At 39.5% G+C, this 18,946-nt stretch overlaps 1 non-coding gene across 1 annotated transcript; it reads right to left on the reverse strand.

Annotated features, from left to right (window-relative positions):
* Positions 1-12,162: 12,162 nt before the first annotated feature.
* LOC130464675 (small nucleolar RNA R71) lies at positions 12,163-12,269 on the reverse strand. Its single transcript, XR_008925037.1, has one exon. It is a non-coding gene; the product is annotated as a small nucleolar RNA R71 (small nucleolar RNA).
* Positions 12,270-18,946: the final 6,677 nt, after the last annotated feature.

Below are 18,946 nucleotides of genomic sequence, written 5' to 3' on the forward strand. Positions count from 1 at the left end.
CTTAGAACTTGAAAATTGTATGTGTTTTTGAAGGATTTTTGGAGTTTGTATTGAGGCGTAATTTTGGTATTACGATGTTGTAACTTGAATCTGCCTCCCCTAATGCTTGGAATTAGGGGGTATTTATAGGGGGAATGGCTGCAAAACGCCAGCCATTGCCAGCGCAGCACACAACTGGCAGCGCTGGGCGTTGTGACGTGGCGTGAATGCCGCCAAAACAAGGACGCGGGCTCCGTCCTTGCTTTGTCTTGTATTGGTGTACCTTCGTACGAATAGTACGAAGTTTGGCACGTAGTGTTTTCTTGGGGATTAAGACTTGATTTTGCGTCTAAAAACAAGCCGTTTCGGGTTTTTGAATTTCGGTTTTACGGGACGAGGCCCGGCTTGCTCGGTTTTGTGGGTCGGCGCCCGAATTTGACTTGCCTTATATGATTTTGACTGGAAAAGGCTTATTAAAACCAATGGAATGGTCTACTAGATGAGATTGTACTTGGATTTTGAAATTGGTTTTTGAAAATTGTATTTTGTGCCGAGTTCCGGAATGGGAATGGCCTCGGGGATCTGATTTTGGATCTTGTATTTTGGAAATGTTTTTAGCAATTGCGATTTACGCACGGAGTTTCTCTAACCGCCTAATAAGGATAATGGTATCGTCATCATCCCAGAAGGGAGACACGATTTAGGTGTCTACATCCACCTTTGAGAAAGGTTGCTTTGTCATTTTGCCAAGTAAACAAGATTTGCATTGATCAATCTTCTCTAAGTTGAATGATTCTAGAATTCCTTTTCGTTGAAGTAATTCCATGCGCTTTGTGTTTATATGGCCTGATCGACAATGCCACAGAAATTGAGATCCGAATCACCAGTTTTAGCCTTTTTAGTATTTATGTTATAAATGTGTTTGCTCGCATCTAGCACATATAGACCATTTTCTTGTTGTGCTGAACCATAAAACATTCCATTCAAAGAAAAAGAACAACTATTGTCTTTAAATTGAAAACTAAAACCTTTAGAATCCAAACTTGAAACGGAAATAATGTTTCTGGTGATACTAGGAACATAGTAACAGTTTTCTAGTTCCAAAACAAAACCACTAGGCAAAGAAATAAAATAAGATCCTACGGCTAATGCAGCAATCCGTGCTCCATTTCCCACGCGTAGATCCATCTCGCTTTATCAAGCTTTCTACTTCTCCTTAGTCCTTGCGAATTGGAACATAAGTGTAAGCCACAACCAGTATCTAATACCCAAGAAGTAGAATTAGCAAGATTACAATGTATCACATACATACCTAAAGGAGAAGCAACGTTTCTTTCCTTCTTCTCTTCCTTTAGTTTGGAGGAATCTCGCTTGTAATGACCAATTTCATTACAATTGAAGAATTGCGATGTAGACGGAAAACGATCCTTCTTCATCTTCTTCTTGGAGGGCGCCACTTGCCTTCCTGAAGTAGATGGAGATGCACCCTTGCTTTGGATCTTCCCCGGAACCCTTTTCTTGATTTTCTTACTCTTTACTTTTAGCGATTCTTGCTTATCACTTACAAAGTCCAATTCATACTGATGAAGCAAGTAAACTAGCTCACTAAGAGTGTTTTCCCTTTTTTCTTGGAGAAATAGAGTAGTTTGAATTTCTTATAACCAGGGTGAAGAGAATTCAAAAGTATTCCCGCAGCAGCAAAATCTGGGAATGGATCACCAAGTAACTCCAGGCGGTTGAGAAGCCCAACCATTTTCTTTGTATGAGTTCTAATTGGTGTCCCCTCTGTCATTTCAAGGTCAATGACCCATTCCCTTGCCTTTTGTCTTTCGACGTCAAAGCAACAACCAAGTGGAGCATTAATCTTTAGATCCTCAAATGAATTTACCAATTCAAAAACATTTTGGTTGACATGTTGACCACCATGTTGGAATCTACCACGACATATATCCCTAAGATGCCTTAGGAGTGCCCATGGCTCGTATGCAACGAACCTTGCACTCCAATCCTTGGGGATAGAGCCAAGAATAAGATCCATCACTAGCGACGTGTGGTTCGCCCACGCACAGTGCTTTTCTGGAGTCATATCCTTTGAGTAATAGCTGGGGATGGGACAAGCAACTACATATTCAATGTTGTTCCACCTGAGGACCTGCCGAAACTTTCTCTCCCAATCAAGAAAGTTTGATAGGTTCAATTTTACATCCAGAATTTCGGTTACTTTGAGTGTTGTGTTGATTGCGGCCATTTGATTACTACAATCGAAAAGAATTTGCAATAAATAACCATTCATAACTTTAATAACTTTAAAATAAAAGCTAACATGCAATCATTAAAGCCATTAAAAATTTCATTCATGCAAAAAGCAAAACATGGTCAAAAAATAAATGAAACGATTCCAAGACCCTAAAAGTCCTAAATCCTTAAGCAGCTTTGGCATGTCTTAAGTGGTTTAAGATTCTAGGTAAGCAAAACCTATTGTTAGCATAGTAATCTCCAAATTACTCTTGGTTAATAGATTAATACCATAATTTATCCCATTGCCACAACATAATGCCATTGTTTTTTGAGTTGAAACCACAATCAACGTGCTCCTTTGGGACGCCTTACCACCTAAGTCAACTAAAATAGCACCTCGCTTTGGCGTAAACCTACTACCTTAGATCCTTAGATTTTTGTAAGTGCTTGATTTGGAAGGCAATTTTTAAACTCAATATTATTTTGGACCTAGTTGTTTCTATGTTGGTTCGATTATTTAGTGAACTTAATCTAATCGAGTCATACGAAACAACCTATTCATGCAAAGTATACATACATACATTCAAGCATAATATATATCAAAATGCATAAATAAATGGTGAACTAGTATGGCCCAAACCATCTTGTCTTGAAGCATCCAATCTTCATCACCATCTTGTTAGCTTGGCATCGTCTTGAATCTTTGTTCAAATGCTAACTTAAAGTTCTAAACTTAGAAATACTTGAAAATAATAAAATTACATCACAATTTCCATGGTACGCATACCATATTTAAAACTTTACATTCAAATATGGAACGGTTCGTAGACCGTATTTAACTATCCTTAATGGTCATACTAGTCACTTGGAGTACCTACATTACATAATATACATTCTATGCATTCACCCATTTGTATGCTAAAACGAATGGCCCATATAACTATGCAAGTATTTACGTGAATTAATTAAAATTCATGTTCACATAAACGCGTCCTAAAAGATTAATCAATTTCCAAATTATTAATCCTTAGACTTTATTCTAATTAAAATTGAATTTAATTAAAATAATGCGACCTACGAAAATAATTGAAAATAATTATTTCATTTTAATTTCATTTAGTGGCTCCCACTCAAACCAATAATTATTCCGGATAATTATTTATAAAATATTAAATTAAAACTTGCGGTCCGACCCAAGTAAATAAAATATTAAATTAAATATCCCGTTAGCCCAAATTAATGCAAACATGTCAAGCCCAACGAAATAAGCAATTTTTTAAAAAAAACTTCAAGTGCATGGTTGGGCTAGGCTTGCGCCCAGCCCATCGCAGCGCTTGTGTGGCCTACGAGGCACACGAGCAAGCTCGCACACCCCGCATCCTGGCGTGCGCGCGTCCCCGCAACATCGTGCTGCCCTGCGCGTTCGTTGTGCTCGTCGCTGCGCTGCGCGTCGCAAGGCTTCGTGCCCTGCTTCGCTCGCAGCACTCGCAAGCCAAGGCGCCTGCCTTGCTCGCCCCTTCCCCGCCCAGCGCGCGCGCGGCACGCAGCTCGCTTGCTGCTGCCCGCGTCGTTGCGGCTCAGCACAGGCATGGCAGCCTGCGTGGCTCATCGAGCCACACGTCCACCCCACCCTTGTGTTCGTGCCTTTGGTTCGTGCCTACGGACCAACTTAATTAAAAAAAAATTAATTTCACGAACTTTGCATCAATGTTATTTTTCATTAAAAGTTACGATTTTTATTTTCGAAAAACAACGGTTTTTACAATTTAATAAAATAACGACAATCCAATTTCGTAAAATATTAAATCAAGGCTAACATTATTCAAATTTTAAAAACAGACGAATCAACCAAAAATTTGAACTTTTAAATAATAAAATCCAAAACTTTAAATCGTTCTTTAAACATTTAAATTTCAGATTTTAATAATTAGGTTTAAGTGCGATTAAAATTAACGAAACCATTCAAAATTTTAATCCAATAATTTTTTAAAATTATCCACTGACCCATGAAATTATATTCCCTTTCCCAATTAACCGAATTATTAGATTTAAATTATTTAAAAAATCAATTAATGATCTAAATTTTACGAATTTTGGGAAAGCAAAATTAGGGTTCATACTTATCGGAAAAATCTGAACATTTTACCATAGATCAAGAATATACCCAGGAACATTGTATCAAAATTTCAAGCAATTCCGAGTTTCTTAGGTTGACATTTTAATTGAATTACTTTCCGACACTTTTAATTTTTATTAAAAAATTAACAAAAACGCCCAAAAAACGACAGTTAGAAGCATGCTTTTGCAATTCCGTTCTCATGATTTGATCTAAGAAAATCGTTTTCAATCAGATTAGGGTTTAAAAAGTCAAAAAACCGAATCTTTTTGAAATCAGACCTTATTACGCAATTCATCCAATAATTCATAATAAATCCGAAAATTCAACAAAAATTCCCAAAATTTCGACAACAGCAAAAATAAATAAAACATGCTAAAATATGCTTTGAATACATAAGGTTCATGATACCACTGTAGGGGAATACAGTTAAACATAATAACATGTGCGGAAACAATCCCCAAAGCCAGGAAACATGTATAAAGCACAGATTAAGCATACTTACCTTTGAAGCGTGTTTTGCCTAGTAATCTGTCAACGAACACGAACTTAAAACTCCACTTGTTGTTCCTCTACTTGGTTCACCGACACGATCAGATCCGTCTTGATAACCGTAGCTTAGACAATTAATCAAGAGTGTTTGCTTTTTGGGAAGAACTCGGTTTGGAGGCACATAGAGAATTAGGGTTAGAGTGTGTTTGAATTGTGTTATGGAAAAGATAGTGTGTAGGTTATAATAATAACCTAACTAACCGGCCAAGCCAAAAGGCCATGACCGGCCAGCAAGCCCACGCGACACACACGACAAGCGAGCACGCAGCCAGCTGGGCCATGGGCCGCGTGCTGCTGCTGCTGCTGCGTTGTCGCCTTTGGCCCGCGCGCGCACATGCAGCCGCTCGGCTTTGGGCCAGCGCTGCCGTGCTTGTGTTGCTCGCGCACCATGCGCTCATGGGCCTTGAATGCTTCGTGCATTTGGCTCGTGGGCTGCTCTTCGTATTCGCGACTGATATCGTTCCGGATATTATTTATCGTTTTGTATACGACGACTCACCGCCGACGATACGATTTATTCGTTTTGCCCAGCTTATGAATATTCACGATACGATATATGATTCCGATGCAAGGTCGTATCGTATAATACGTTTTCCAAAACTAATTCCCGAAAAGCTATTAAATGAATTTCCGATTCATTTAATCTGGTGATCTGTTACGTGACATTGGTGTGACCTTGTAGGTTCAGTCAAGAGTAAGTTGTGAGCTTAATATTCATTAGAACTCACTGATCGGAAGCATTGCTCCAGCTAGCTGTTGCGATCACTTGATCTTACTGGATTAATTGTTCGCAATTAATCTGAACCTTGGTATTAGACTTAATGCACCTTGGGTGAAGGACATATTTCCTTCATAGTGAATTAGAATGAAAAATCAAACAATGATGCCATTCCCCGACAACGGCGCCATTTTGATGAGCCGATTTTCGGTCATTGACGGATAGCGCTCAATCAAACAAAATTTATAAACTCCTAACTAATCGGCTATATTGACTATAGCGGCAAGCATAGGGATCGTCCCAAGAGAATGAATATGTTTGACTTTTCAATCTAATGTGTTCAAAAGCTAATTCGATCGAAAAATGAATTTGTGAATATATGAATCTATTGAAAGCAAGAAAAGTATGAAATATGAACAAGTAAAGAAATTCTAGAGGTTTCGGGAATCGGCAATGGAAGTTGAATTAAGGGAAGGACAAAGGTCAACACACAATGACGACGCAATGACTTGGCACATAGGGGAAAAGCAACTAATGACGCGCTCGCCACCTCTCGGATAGAGCGCGCTAAGTCCTCTAGTCTAGGAAGAGCTCTCGCATGATCGTAATACTAAACAACTCACGATTGAGACCTACTCTTCACATGCAACATAGAGATTCACAATCTCTTGCCAAATCAAAATGAAGCACTCCAATCTATCCTAATTGAACTACCATTTGCAACTGTACTAATTCATTATTCATGGAATTCCTAACTATCAAATCAAATTTAATCACAACATCAACATGAATTTCCCTACAATTTCCCCAAATTCAATCCCAAGGCTTCAACCCTAACCTCTATACTAATGACTACTCAATAGACATGATTGATATCAAAATTAAACTAAAACTAATCCTAATCATGTAACTATTGAATTAATGAAACCAATTGAATCAACAAAAATCAGAAAATTCAAATATTAAAATTGGGGGAAAAAATCAAGAAAATTCAAAATATGAAACTAAATCTAAGATTCAACAATGAAATCAAAGCTTAAACGAAATTAATGAAGCAATTAAAGAATGAAAGAACAAATTAAAGAGAAAAGTAAGAATTATACCTTGAATGATTGAAATTGCATCAAAATTGAAGAACACAATTGAAGAACAAAACTCAAATGAAAGAGAAGAGAAATCTGAAATTTAATGTTTGAATCAACTAGGAATTGAAAGATTAAGCTAAGAATCCTAATCCTAACCTCTAATCTAATATCTAATCTCTAACTTCTCTCTAGAATTTGAAGAACTAATTCTAATTATAAAATCTAATGTCCGAACAAAATGCTGTGATTTCTGTATTTAAAATCCTTCGCGCAGACGTACGACCGCATAAGGGGGTAAGTGCGCCCGCATAGAATGGTGCTGAGTTCCTGATCCATTTTCGCCAATTCGTGCACTCGAACAGAATGGTTGTGCGCTCGCACAGCAGTGTGCCCCGGCACACCAAGCTTGTGCGCTCGCACGGCTGCTGCTCTTGTTGTGGCTGTTCGAGTGCTGCTGTAGTGTGCGATGCTGCAGGGCTGCTATTCTTCTCGTGCATAGCTGTTGTTCTTGTGATGCTCGAGTGCTGCTGTTCTTGCCTTGCTAACCCCCTTTGTTGCTGTTGTAGTTGAGATGCTGCGGGGCTGTTTTGCGCGCTGCTACTCTGCCTGCTTATTGCTGCTGTTTGCTCGTGCACTTTGTGTGCAGCAACCAAGTGGATTTCTTTGTCGCTGCAAAGAGAAATTGTAGAGCTTATTATTAAAAATCGAAAAATAAAAACATTAATTCGTTTAACATTTTTAGAAATCGCAAAACATATAACTCGTCGACAAGCATAATGACACATTTATTAACACGTTAATACTCAAAACGACCCTTAGGCAATGAGAATGCGCACAAAAGGCACGTTTAAAGCAAAAACGACTAAAATCTACGCAAGACGAGAAAAAGTTACGATTAATGCAAAAATGCGATAAACAAACTAAAAACGATAAAACTAAGCAAAAAGAATAATAAAATGCTAATAAAATGAACTAAAATCCTAAGCTAAGAGTGACATAAATGTCGCTCATCAGAAACCCCCCCTCAAATGATCTTCCAAACTCCATTTACAAGTTCAAGTTTCAATATTTATGCTTTGATTTCAAAAATGATCAGTAAGTTGATGCTTTCATTCTTGAAAGTATTCCTTACAACAATCATCATACAATTTTACAAAATCCAAATATTTTCAAATGTTCAAGGATGTTTACGAGAAGGGCAATCCCTTTTCTAAACTAGAACATGTGAACATTCAAGTTCCTAATACAAAATTCAATATTCAAGTTCAATGATGTTTAAATAAGAGAAAACTCTCTTTAAACTAGAATATTTCAAATCATGGAGTATGTTAAAAATGAAATTTTTCAAACATGAAACCTCTCAATCTTTGATGTTGAACCTCCCTTTACAAGTTCAAGTTCTATTTCAAGTTCTATTTCAATATTCAAAATCAATGACACTTTAAGATGAGCAACTCACCTAAAGTTAAGATTTTTGGAGAGTTGAATTCGTGCCAGGCACACTTATTTCGGATTTCAAATACAATAATACAACTTGAATATCACACTTTCAATATCGTTATTTCAATTTCGCACTTTCAATATCGCACTTTCAATATCGCAATTTCAATATCGCACTTTCAATACCGCACTTTCAATATCGCAATTTCAATATCACAATTTCAATATTGCACCCTTACTCGTCTTTTCAAGGCGAAGTGGTTCTGTACGTATTTCAATAATTCCTCTTCTACTTGTGATGATGCTTTACATGTTTATCGCTTTCATCACATAACATGCTAAATACAACAATATACAAAAGCTTACATCACTCTTAACAAAGATAATCTCTTGGACAAACCGGCCTTAGGTTCCTTGAATCAACTTTAAAGCAAAGTGACCACGTACAAGTAGCAATTCCAATGATACTAAATGCATGATTCAACCAACCTAGTGCCATGATTAGGATTTTATAAAACGATCCTTGTCTTGTATTTGAATGTACTTCTAAAACCTATCAAAATAAGAGGTTCGTTCCCGTACCCGGATCTCACACATACGGTTTCAAGATTCAATGCCTTGTCCAAAAAGAGTCAACTTTGGTCTTTCCAAACGGGACCCTTAATACGTTTGGTGGCGACTTCGTCGAAGTTCAAAATTTTGGAAAGTCGTAGGGGTATTTCTCGCACTTTCCTATATTATGAGCCTTGATTTTTCTATGTTTAAATTCAATGACATCACTTGTGTGAACCTAGAATTTGGCTCCCCCTTTAGGGGTGGGATTGAAAAGATCAAGTCAAATCTAGTTGATCACACACTTGATAAATTGAACAAGTTAGAGACTTTGATGAGTCTTAAACATGACTCGCCAAGCTCTCATAACTTGCATACAAAATTCAATGTCCAAGTTATACGAAGTACAAAAAAATACAAAAAAAACCCCCTACACGGTGTTATAGAGAAGCGGATAGGGGAAGGAGCAGAGAAACTAGAGAGGAGAAGGAGAGAGAAGAAGGAAAATGAAAAAATGTTTTAGGGAAAAGAAGAGAAGAGGAAGTAGGAGAATTGGGAAATAAATTGTTTTTGGGTAACGTTTTTAGAAATATTTTGTACGGCTCGTTTGTAAAATGAGCCCGCACTTGAATTTTAAGCCCACACTTTAACTCAAGTGCTGTCAATTTTGTTAAATGATCCCGCACTTGTGAAAATGTTTTTTTCGTGCGCTCAAGTGCAACCAATTCAGTAAATGAGCTGCACTTGAAGGGAATCCCATGTTAGGTTATGATACATATAAATCATATATTAATCATGCGGAAAAACCATAAAGCCAGGAATCCAAATTAATTACCACATAACAATTAGCATAATTTAGGATACATACACTTTGTAGCGTGCCCTCCCTAGCTGCGCCCGAACCGAACAAGAACAAGTCTAGGACTCCAAATGGTGTCCCTCCGTAGATAGTCCACAGCACGTTCGGATCCGCCTTAGATTTAATTAACTAGAATTGCACCTAAGGTATTATGTAATATTCAAATATTTGAGGAAAATATTATTGTTAGTTTTAATCCTTAAAACTAGGTGAATACTTGAAATTATGTGTACGTAAATTGTGAAACCTATCACATATTTATAGTGTAGGAATAATGGAATTTAGAAGTCTACTAGGATTTAAGTAATCTAAATCTATTAGAGTTAGACTTTACTTAAAACTAGTAACCTTAGGAAATTAATCTTTCTAATCCTAATTGCATAAGGATTCGATGTATGCACGAACTTCAACACACACACGAGTACGACCCACAAGAGTGCAGGCCATGCCCAAGCGCGCGGAGAAGCCCACGCTGGCTCGCAGCCCATGAGCGCTCGCAGCCCGCGTCTGTGATATGTGTGCTTCATATAGAGTTTTACCCCCGTCCCTTAGCACTTTTATGCATCAAATGATCTCTTAGGGGCCGTTTTTAGTACTAATATGTGTTATTGAGTGTGCCTTGAGTTTCAGGTTTGATTAGTGAGAAATTGGTCTTTTTTAGACCCGTTTCATGGTGATTTAGGCCACTACACGAGCCCGAGGAAGTTCGGGACCATTATCGTCGACTTTCGGGAGCCTTAGATGCTTACGGTTGAGCCCCGGGAGTTAGACTCAGTGATATGGGCGAAGGATGTTGATAATTGCAAATCGCCCTTTGAGCTGAGGGAGAAACGCGGAGATCGGGCGGAAAGAAAAGGGATTTGAAGTCTTCTGTGCGCGCCCAATCGGGCGCACATCGCCCGGTGCGGATCGGGCGACCATCTGGGTCTGCTGTGAGCCTTCCGCAAACCGCCCGATCGGGCGGAATTTGGCCCGATCGGGCCGACTTTCGAGCACATCGCCCGATCGGGCGAAGCGTCGACCGATCGGGCGACGCCAACCTCTGATGCTTATGCGCGTGTTCTATTTCCATTTTTTGGGCTTTATTTTGGGGAAACTATATATACTAGCTCTTATTAATTTTAGGGACACCTTAATTTAGTATGGTAGACTTAGTTTATTTTCCTTAGGTTATTATTCTCTCAAATTTGTTCCAACACTTAGATTCAATTTCTATAAAAATTCAAGCTTTCAATTTCCATTGTTCTTCATTTTAGGTATTATTTTCTTACTTTGATTTATTACTTTGTTTTAATTATGCTTTCAATTAATATGCTTGCTTTGTTAATTATTATCATGAGTGAGTAGTCTATTTTCTAGGGTTTAGGGGATCCATGAATGCATGATTGGGATTAATTGTGGGCATGATTAGTTGATTATTTCATTGTAATTTCTAGAGCTTATTATTATTGCTCGTCAATTCTGTTTGGCCGGAATAATTTGATTTGAGTTTGATTAACCTTAGATTATGCGCCGAGAGGTATAAATCTTATGTTTTTTATCTGTGGCTATTAGATAGGAATTGTAATTGGTACATAGAGAGAGCCTGCTAGTTATAATTGCCTAAGGAATTCATAAGATTCGAGAGATGCATGTTTTACTGGTTATGATTGTTAATTGATTGTTGTTGTCCGTTGTCCAATCCCGGTCTGCATTTGTGGTGAACCGCTACCCTATATTCCTTTATCATTGATATTTTCTATTTTAATTATTGCCTTAGTCTAATCTGCAAACCAATTCAAACCCTTTTGATACCAATAGTCTAGATTAGTTAATTAGTAATAGAAAGAACACTGTTTCCCTGTGGATTCGATCCTGAATTCCCTTTGCTACCTAGCTAGTGAACTTAGGTTATTTTTGACTAGGTGATACGACTTCAGCCTGTCAAATTTTGGCGCCGTTGCCGGGGAGACGGTTTTATTTTCTGTTATTAATTTTTTATTCTAGATTATTGTTTGTTACTTCTCAAGGAACTCCCGTTCCTTGAGACCGGATCACACACCTGTTTGTAGTTTCTTTGTCTATGCCCAGGACTGTAGGTACTAGTAATCTTACTCCATTCGATCCTAAGCCCGAAAGAACCTTTCGTAGACGAAGAAATTTCATTGCACAGTGTGGGAATTACTCTGATTCTGATCAATATATTGGCGGTCTTTTTCCTTCAGATACAGATTCAGTTTCAGATATAGAGATGGGTGACGGAACACCGCCACCTGCGCCACGGCTTACAGACTATTCTAAGCCAAGTTTGTCTGTCCTACCAAAGGCAATCATGCCTTCTATTGCAGCTGAGACCTTCAAGATTGAGCCTGCATTGATTAACATGATTGAGAGACGCAAGTTCGGTGGGGAAGCAGATGAAGACCCAAATCTTCACATACAATCCTTCATCCAATACTGCTCTACCATTAAGCAAAAGGGATTGACTCCGGAGCAGACTATGGAGATACTTTTCCCGTTCTCTCTAAGCGGGAAGGCAAAGTTGTGGATTAATGGGTTGAATCGAGCAGCCATGAAAATTGATAACTGGGAGTCTTTGGCCCTTGCATTCTATGTTAATTACTTCCCGCCTGAGAAGACAGCTCGCCTGAGGGGCCAGATCATTTCTATTAGACAACAAGTAGATGAGAGTTTGTTCGAGGTATGGGAAAGGTTCAAGGATCTGCAGAGAGAGTGCCCATACCACGGCTTGACGGACTGGTTCTTGATTCAATAGTTTTATAATGGTCTAGGTAATGAGTCTAGACTTATTTTGGATTCAGCTGCATTGGGGAGATTCATGCAACTTGAGGTGGATAGAGCTGTGGAGGTGATTGAGGAGATGGCCATTCATAATGCCCAGTATGGAAATCCTAGGGGCTTATCTAACAAGGGTGGTAAGAATGATTTGAATTCCATAGAAGAATTAACTGCCCAATTAACTGCTTTACATTATAAGTTTGATAATATGCAAGCAACAAATGCTCAATCTGCCCAACCTGTTAGTGTAGCTCCAATGAGTGCTCAAACTGCTAATGTCTGTGAAAGTTGTGGAACGTCTGGTCATTATGCACAGAAATGTCGGAGCTCTATTGAACAATGTAATGTATTCCAGTCCTACAAACAGAATAACCCATTTTCCAACTCTTACAATGAGGGCTACAAAAACAACCCTCTACTATCTTACAGGAGCAACAATATCCAGAACCCCCATCAAGTCCAACATCCACCACCACAACAACCATAACAACCCCCACCACAACAATCATACCAACCACGGAACAACTATAACCAACAGTCTAGTGAACCGCCTGGGTTTCCTAGACAACACACATCACCTCCACCGCCACAACCTCAACCCACACAGTCAGACCCTATACTAGTAGAGATGAGAAACATGATGTTACAGATGCAGAAATCTCTAAGTGAAAAGGATGCTAAAATCGATGCTCTTACTGCTCACAATAAGATCATTAATACACAGTTGGCACAGATGGCCACTACTCTTGCAGGGAGGCCTCCCGACCAACTTCCTTCACAGCCTAAAAATAGGAAAACTGCGAATGCCATTACATTGCGGAGTGTTAGGGGTTATGATGGTCCTTCTATGCCTGTTGTGGTTGATTCTGGGGTGTCTGCTAGTGGTCTGGTTAGTGAGGAGATCCCAAAAATGGTCATGGATGGTAAGGAAGCTGAAAAGGTAGTCAGTGAGAACGAGGCTACAACTGAGGTTAAGAAGGAGACATATATTCAAGAGCCACCTATTGTACTCCCCTTCCCAAACCGGCAACTCAAGAATAAGCTACACAATCAGTTTGGCAAATTCTTGGAAGTGGTCAAAAACTTGCAGGTAACGGTTCCTTTTACTGAATTAATTTTACAGGTTCCTGCATATGCTAAATTTATGAAAGATATTTTGACCAGGAAACGTGCTTTTTGTGAAGTAGAGACTGTAGCTTTCACTGAGGAATGTAGTGCCTATTTGCAAAATAAGTCTCCACCTAAACTTAAAGACCCCGGGAGTTTTTCCATCCCATGTAACATTGGCACCGTATTTATTGATAAAGCTTTGTGTGATTTAGGTGCTAGTGTGTCTGTTATGCCATTGTCTGTCTGTACTAAAATGAATATGGGTGAGCTTAAGGTTACCAATATCACTCTGCAAATGGCCGACCGTTCTGTAAAATACCCCTTAGGTGTTTTAGAGGACGTCCCTGTTAGAGTAGGTAAATTCTATATACTTGTAGACTTTGTGGTACTAGACATGCAAGAGGACTCGCCAATTCCCATTATCTTAGGTAGACCCTTCCTTCACACGGCGGAGGCGGTTATTGATGTTAAAAGTGGGAAATTGACTTTGTCTGTTGGGGATGATAAGGTGACTTTTAATCTAAATAGTGCCTTAAAGAGTCCCATGCTAGAGGAAGAACAATGCTACCGAATTGATGTAGTTGATTTTATTATGCGTGATAACGTCTCCCAACTTCTCGAAAGGGATCCTTTGGAGGCAGTGCTTTGTTGTGAATCTTCTGCAGGTGATAGCAGTTCTTGGAGTGCTGAAGTGGATGCTCTAGAGTTGGCTCTTGATGGTGGAGGGTCTGAACCAGAGAGCACCAAATTGAAGAGGTTAGTTCGGCCGGTTTATCCTGTTAAAGAGGTAAAGAAACCCGAACTTAAGCCTCGTCCTGCTAATCTTAAATATGCTTTTTTGGATGATGAACAACTTTGCCCTGTAATCGTCATTACTGCATTTGATGCAGACCAGTTGTCCCAACTTCTTACTGTGTTGAAAAAGCACAAAAAGGCCATTGGGTACAGTATTGTTGATTTAAAGGGTATTAGCCCTGCCTTTTGTATGCATAGGATACATGTAGATGATAATCAAAAACCATGCATTCAACCCCAACGTCGTTTGAATCCCATCATGCAAGATGTTGTGAAAGCCGAAGTTATGAAATTGCTTGATGCGGGTATTGTTTATGCTGTGTCTGATTCTAAGTGGGTGAGTCCTGTTCAGGTAGTGCTTAAGAAAGGGGGGACGACTGTGGTTAGGAATGAGAAAAATGAATTGATCCCAACTAGGGTAGTTACAGGTTGGCGCATGTGCATTGATTATAGGCGTCTAAATGTTGCTACTAAAAAGGACCACTTTCCCCTTCCCTTTGTTGATCAAATGTTAGAAAGGTTAGCCTGTCACAAGTTTTTCTGTTATCTGGATGGTTACTCTTGTTTTTTCCAAATTCCCATACATCCAAATGACCAGGAAAAGACCACCTTCACCTGTCCCTATGGTACCTTTGCATATCGTAGGATGCCCTTTGGTCTGTGTAGACACCTACTTTCGTCTCCATTCCCGAAAGGGAAGGTTCGATGATGAAAACGTAAATCTCCACTTGACAACGCATCTCCTATAAAATAACGAATCTCATTACCCCTTTTCATTTCACCCGAAACCTGCTATTTATAGAAACCTGCTATTTATGGAAACCTGCTAAAAATAGTAACTGCCGTAATGGGTACTTGTTAAAAGTGGCAAGTCATAAAAGATAGAAACCTGTCAGAATTAGGTGTTGCACTCCAACATAAATCCTAAATGAGATAGAAATTGTGAGAGAATCCTATTCCTAATATGATTCGAAAGTAAGAGTCACGTATTAATTAAAATCCTAACGAGCCTAGAGTTCGTAATGGGCCCAGACGCATCCCGTTACAAGGTTAATACGCACTAAAGGACTCAATTAAATCTCAAATACTCCGGATTCTAGGAATCCGAATCTGACAAAGAAACGGCCCAAACAGCAATTTCAACGCCCAGCCCTGGGCGCTGAAATTGCCTGGATCCTATTTTCAACGCCCAGAGCTGGGCGCCGAAATCTTTGACGCCCAGGCCTGGGAGCTGAAAATACCTGGTACGTGTTTTTTCCTAATTCCTCGTGGATTAGAGTTCTACAATTCTATCTTTCCATGAACTCTTTTCTATAAATAGGGCCCTAAATTCGACGTGAAAGACACAACAATGACAACAACACACAATTATATTCTGAGTATTGACTCTAAACCCTAAGCCTAAGCCTCACGCTGCAAAACTGATCACGCGTTCTGTTGCAATCGATCCATAAATCGAACATAACGTATCCCGTCCCATAATTTGAGATTCGTTAAATAAAAGGAGAAATAGCAAAGTCAAAGTGGTTAGTTTTCTGAGAACCGTGACGCACCTCTCAAGGGTGCGTAGTAATGTGTCCCTTTTCCATGGTTTAATTGCTTTCCTCGCCCTTTTATGAACTGTTAAACTAACTAAATTCTGATTGTTCGATCACGCTTAATAAATATGATATTTTTGGGAAATTGGATTATCATGCTAGGTCCCTTAAAACAATCTAAATCAGATAATCGCGTTCGATCTAGTACTATATGTTGCATATTGATAAAATCAACTCAGATTAGTTTCATAGTTAACGCATGTCCCTTCAATTATTTATGCTGAGCTAGTAAGGATATCCTGCCTCTGGAGTTATCGAAGAGCGAGTACTCCTCTCGGTAGTTACAGTCCCCCGAACCCTCAATCTCTACCCTGCGGGTGTACGTTGAGCGATCCCCACCACCAGGGATCACAAGGGAACCTACGACCGTCGTGGTCAAACATAATTGCACTCCCTTTATGTCACGATAACCGGGTTTTGTCAGTTTTTCTCATTGTCGTTAAAAACTGAATGGCGACTCCTATATTACTAGTCAATTGGGTGTAAACTCACAGGAAATCCAATTACACTTGATTTGACAAAAAAGAAGCGTCACACCCACGAGGGACGATGTCACGCATTAGCCTCGTGCTTTTTCGACCCCCTCACAGTGGCGACTCCACTGGGGATAGTGAAGGAAATACTCGTGCTTGTAGGTAATCAAAATAGCCGAAGGGTGAAACGATCCTACCCCGCGTTTATTTCCCAATCAAGTTGGTACGACCTGAAAATCAGCATATTAATGTGAACGGACAGAACCGCATAACGAATCTTGGCTCCCTTGGTGTTTCATCTCGGGAGTCGGGACTAAGGATACCCATCGCCAACCGGGGGGTGCATACGCTTCGAATGTTGTCCACTCGGCACTTTCGCTAGTAGTACACCCGTCCCAAACCCAATCGCTCGCCCATTAGGTCCCTCTCGCCTGCATGCCCCCTTGGCTTGCACTTGTGGGTTGGCCTCTTGAGCGAAATTCGTCTGTTGAAGACACTACCTCGTCCGGGGCATGTGTTGGATCTACGATAGAAGCGGTACCAAGCTAGACGCAAATAACTACCCATAGAAGCCTATCATAAACTACATGACATATTATTCTTGCCTCATGATGGAATGTTAGTTATGTGTAGCGAAATATATGATTGTGTGTGACAAACTATCCTAGAAAACCAACGACCTTAAAAACTGCCCAAACATTCATAAACCAATTGGCCAAAGAGTTATACCAAAATACGTGTTCCGCAAACCCGAACGATCGCCACAAAAATAAGCGACGCTCGGGATGGCCTGTAACGAATCCCACAAATGCTGCACAACGCGTAAAGGACGTTATTAGGCAAGCATGCAAAATCGAAGTCGCATAAACAAAAGTAGACGCAAACAGAAAACGAGAACCAGCCAGGGACGCATTTTCTACGCCCCTGGCTGGGCGCCAGAATTTCTCACGCCCGACGCTGGGCGCTGAAGTTGCTGCTTGGCCTTCTGGTCAGGCGCAGCAGCCTCAGTGCCCGCGAAAAAGAAAACACGTAGCAAAAAAACCGTTCGTAAAAAAAAATTGCTGCGAGGGCGTAAGAAAAGCACTCGATTCTAAAAGCGACTCATAAAAATAAATAACTCTTTGTGTCGTTGTTAGGCCTCCTACGACGACGATGTTCGGCACCAAAACCGAGCATGCTAATTAAACGACCTTGAATGTCACATGGGCAAAGTATTCAAAAAATAATGTTCAAATGGAGTCTTCAAGGAAAAATAATGTTCGAATAAAAAAATAAAAAAAAAAACCCGAGTCCAGACTAGGTTATGCCGAAGTACAATCTAAATCCTAAGTCTTAGTTGTCTTATCCATAGAATCGGTCCTAATACTTGGTGTTGTTCTGCAAGCTAAAAGGTTAAACCATATTGAGTCTCCGTTCCTAACATTTAAATCAATGAGCACCCATATGTAATTGCCATCCCTTGCTAGGAATCCACGGCCTCAGTACTTTCTCTCACCAATAAAAAGAATATATTATAGTATTTGCAAAATGGAAATGGTCACATTCTGGAAATCATTCCCCCATAGTCGCACAACCCCCAAAGTGAACCTAAGGTGTTAATACCATTGGTAAAGAAAAAATTAATGGCCCAAGGCTTATAATCACATTGGGTCACGACTATCATAGTCCTCTCGAGTCACTCGCTCCTTGAAATACTACTAAGTACGGACTAAAATATTTTCCATGAATGCAACATGACCAACCATAAAAATACCCAAATCGACATACTATAAGGCTACCATTGGGGTAAAGCAATACACACTAAGAGAAAAGCCTCACTAATGATTCCTGTCTTGCAAAAATAAAAATTCGATCTCCCCAACTAACTACCTTGCCAACATTAAGCAAAATGGCGCATGACAAATGAACACCCAAGGGTTAAAATCTAAAGTGTCAACCAATGAAAGTTATGGTCCAATTAGCCTAAGTCTGAGAGTCGCTTGGTCAAGTATTATAGGCTTACGCCACGTCATCATTTTGAGTCTAGGCCACGTCCTTGTATTCCTACACGATTTATAATCAGAAAGATTAATGAAAGTTTGAGTCTAAATCACAACTTCCAATTAAATCCCAGAAACTGGAGTCTGAAAAGAAACAAAAAAAATTATTTTCGATGTAATTCTTTCGTTAAATTTCAATAAGGTAAAAACAACATTTTGAATCTACGCTATTTGCACATTTTAAGAAATGACTAAGTACGCCTGCAAAGTAAGACAAAATTAAAGGTCCACCCTAGGCCAACTAAAATTAAAGGTCCACCCTAGGCCTACTAAAATTAAAGGTCCACTATAGGCCTACCAAACGAGGCTCACTCAGTCTCGCCTCGTGACTCAAAGACCACAACCATCTACCTTTTAGCCCAAATAAAAATTTTGAAGGATTTATTTTAGGGAGAAATCCCATGCAAAGAAGGAAAAAATAGAAAGAGAAAAGGGAGAGCGAAAAGAGCGAGCCATGAAATACTTAGCCCGTACCTCCCAAAGTGCGAAATTTACCCAAGTAAACGAAGGAAAAGAATTGAGTCAACCAATTCAAATCATAAAATTATACGATGTCTACCCTTTCCAATCCTTATGTTCTTAGACGCCTTCGCTCTGGGGCCCCTGTTCAGCTC

This window comes from Spinacia oleracea, chromosome 6, assembly GCF_020520425.1.
Source record: "Spinacia oleracea cultivar Varoflay chromosome 6, BTI_SOV_V1, whole genome shotgun sequence".
Taxonomy (NCBI): domain Eukaryota; kingdom Viridiplantae; phylum Streptophyta; class Magnoliopsida; order Caryophyllales; family Amaranthaceae; genus Spinacia; species Spinacia oleracea.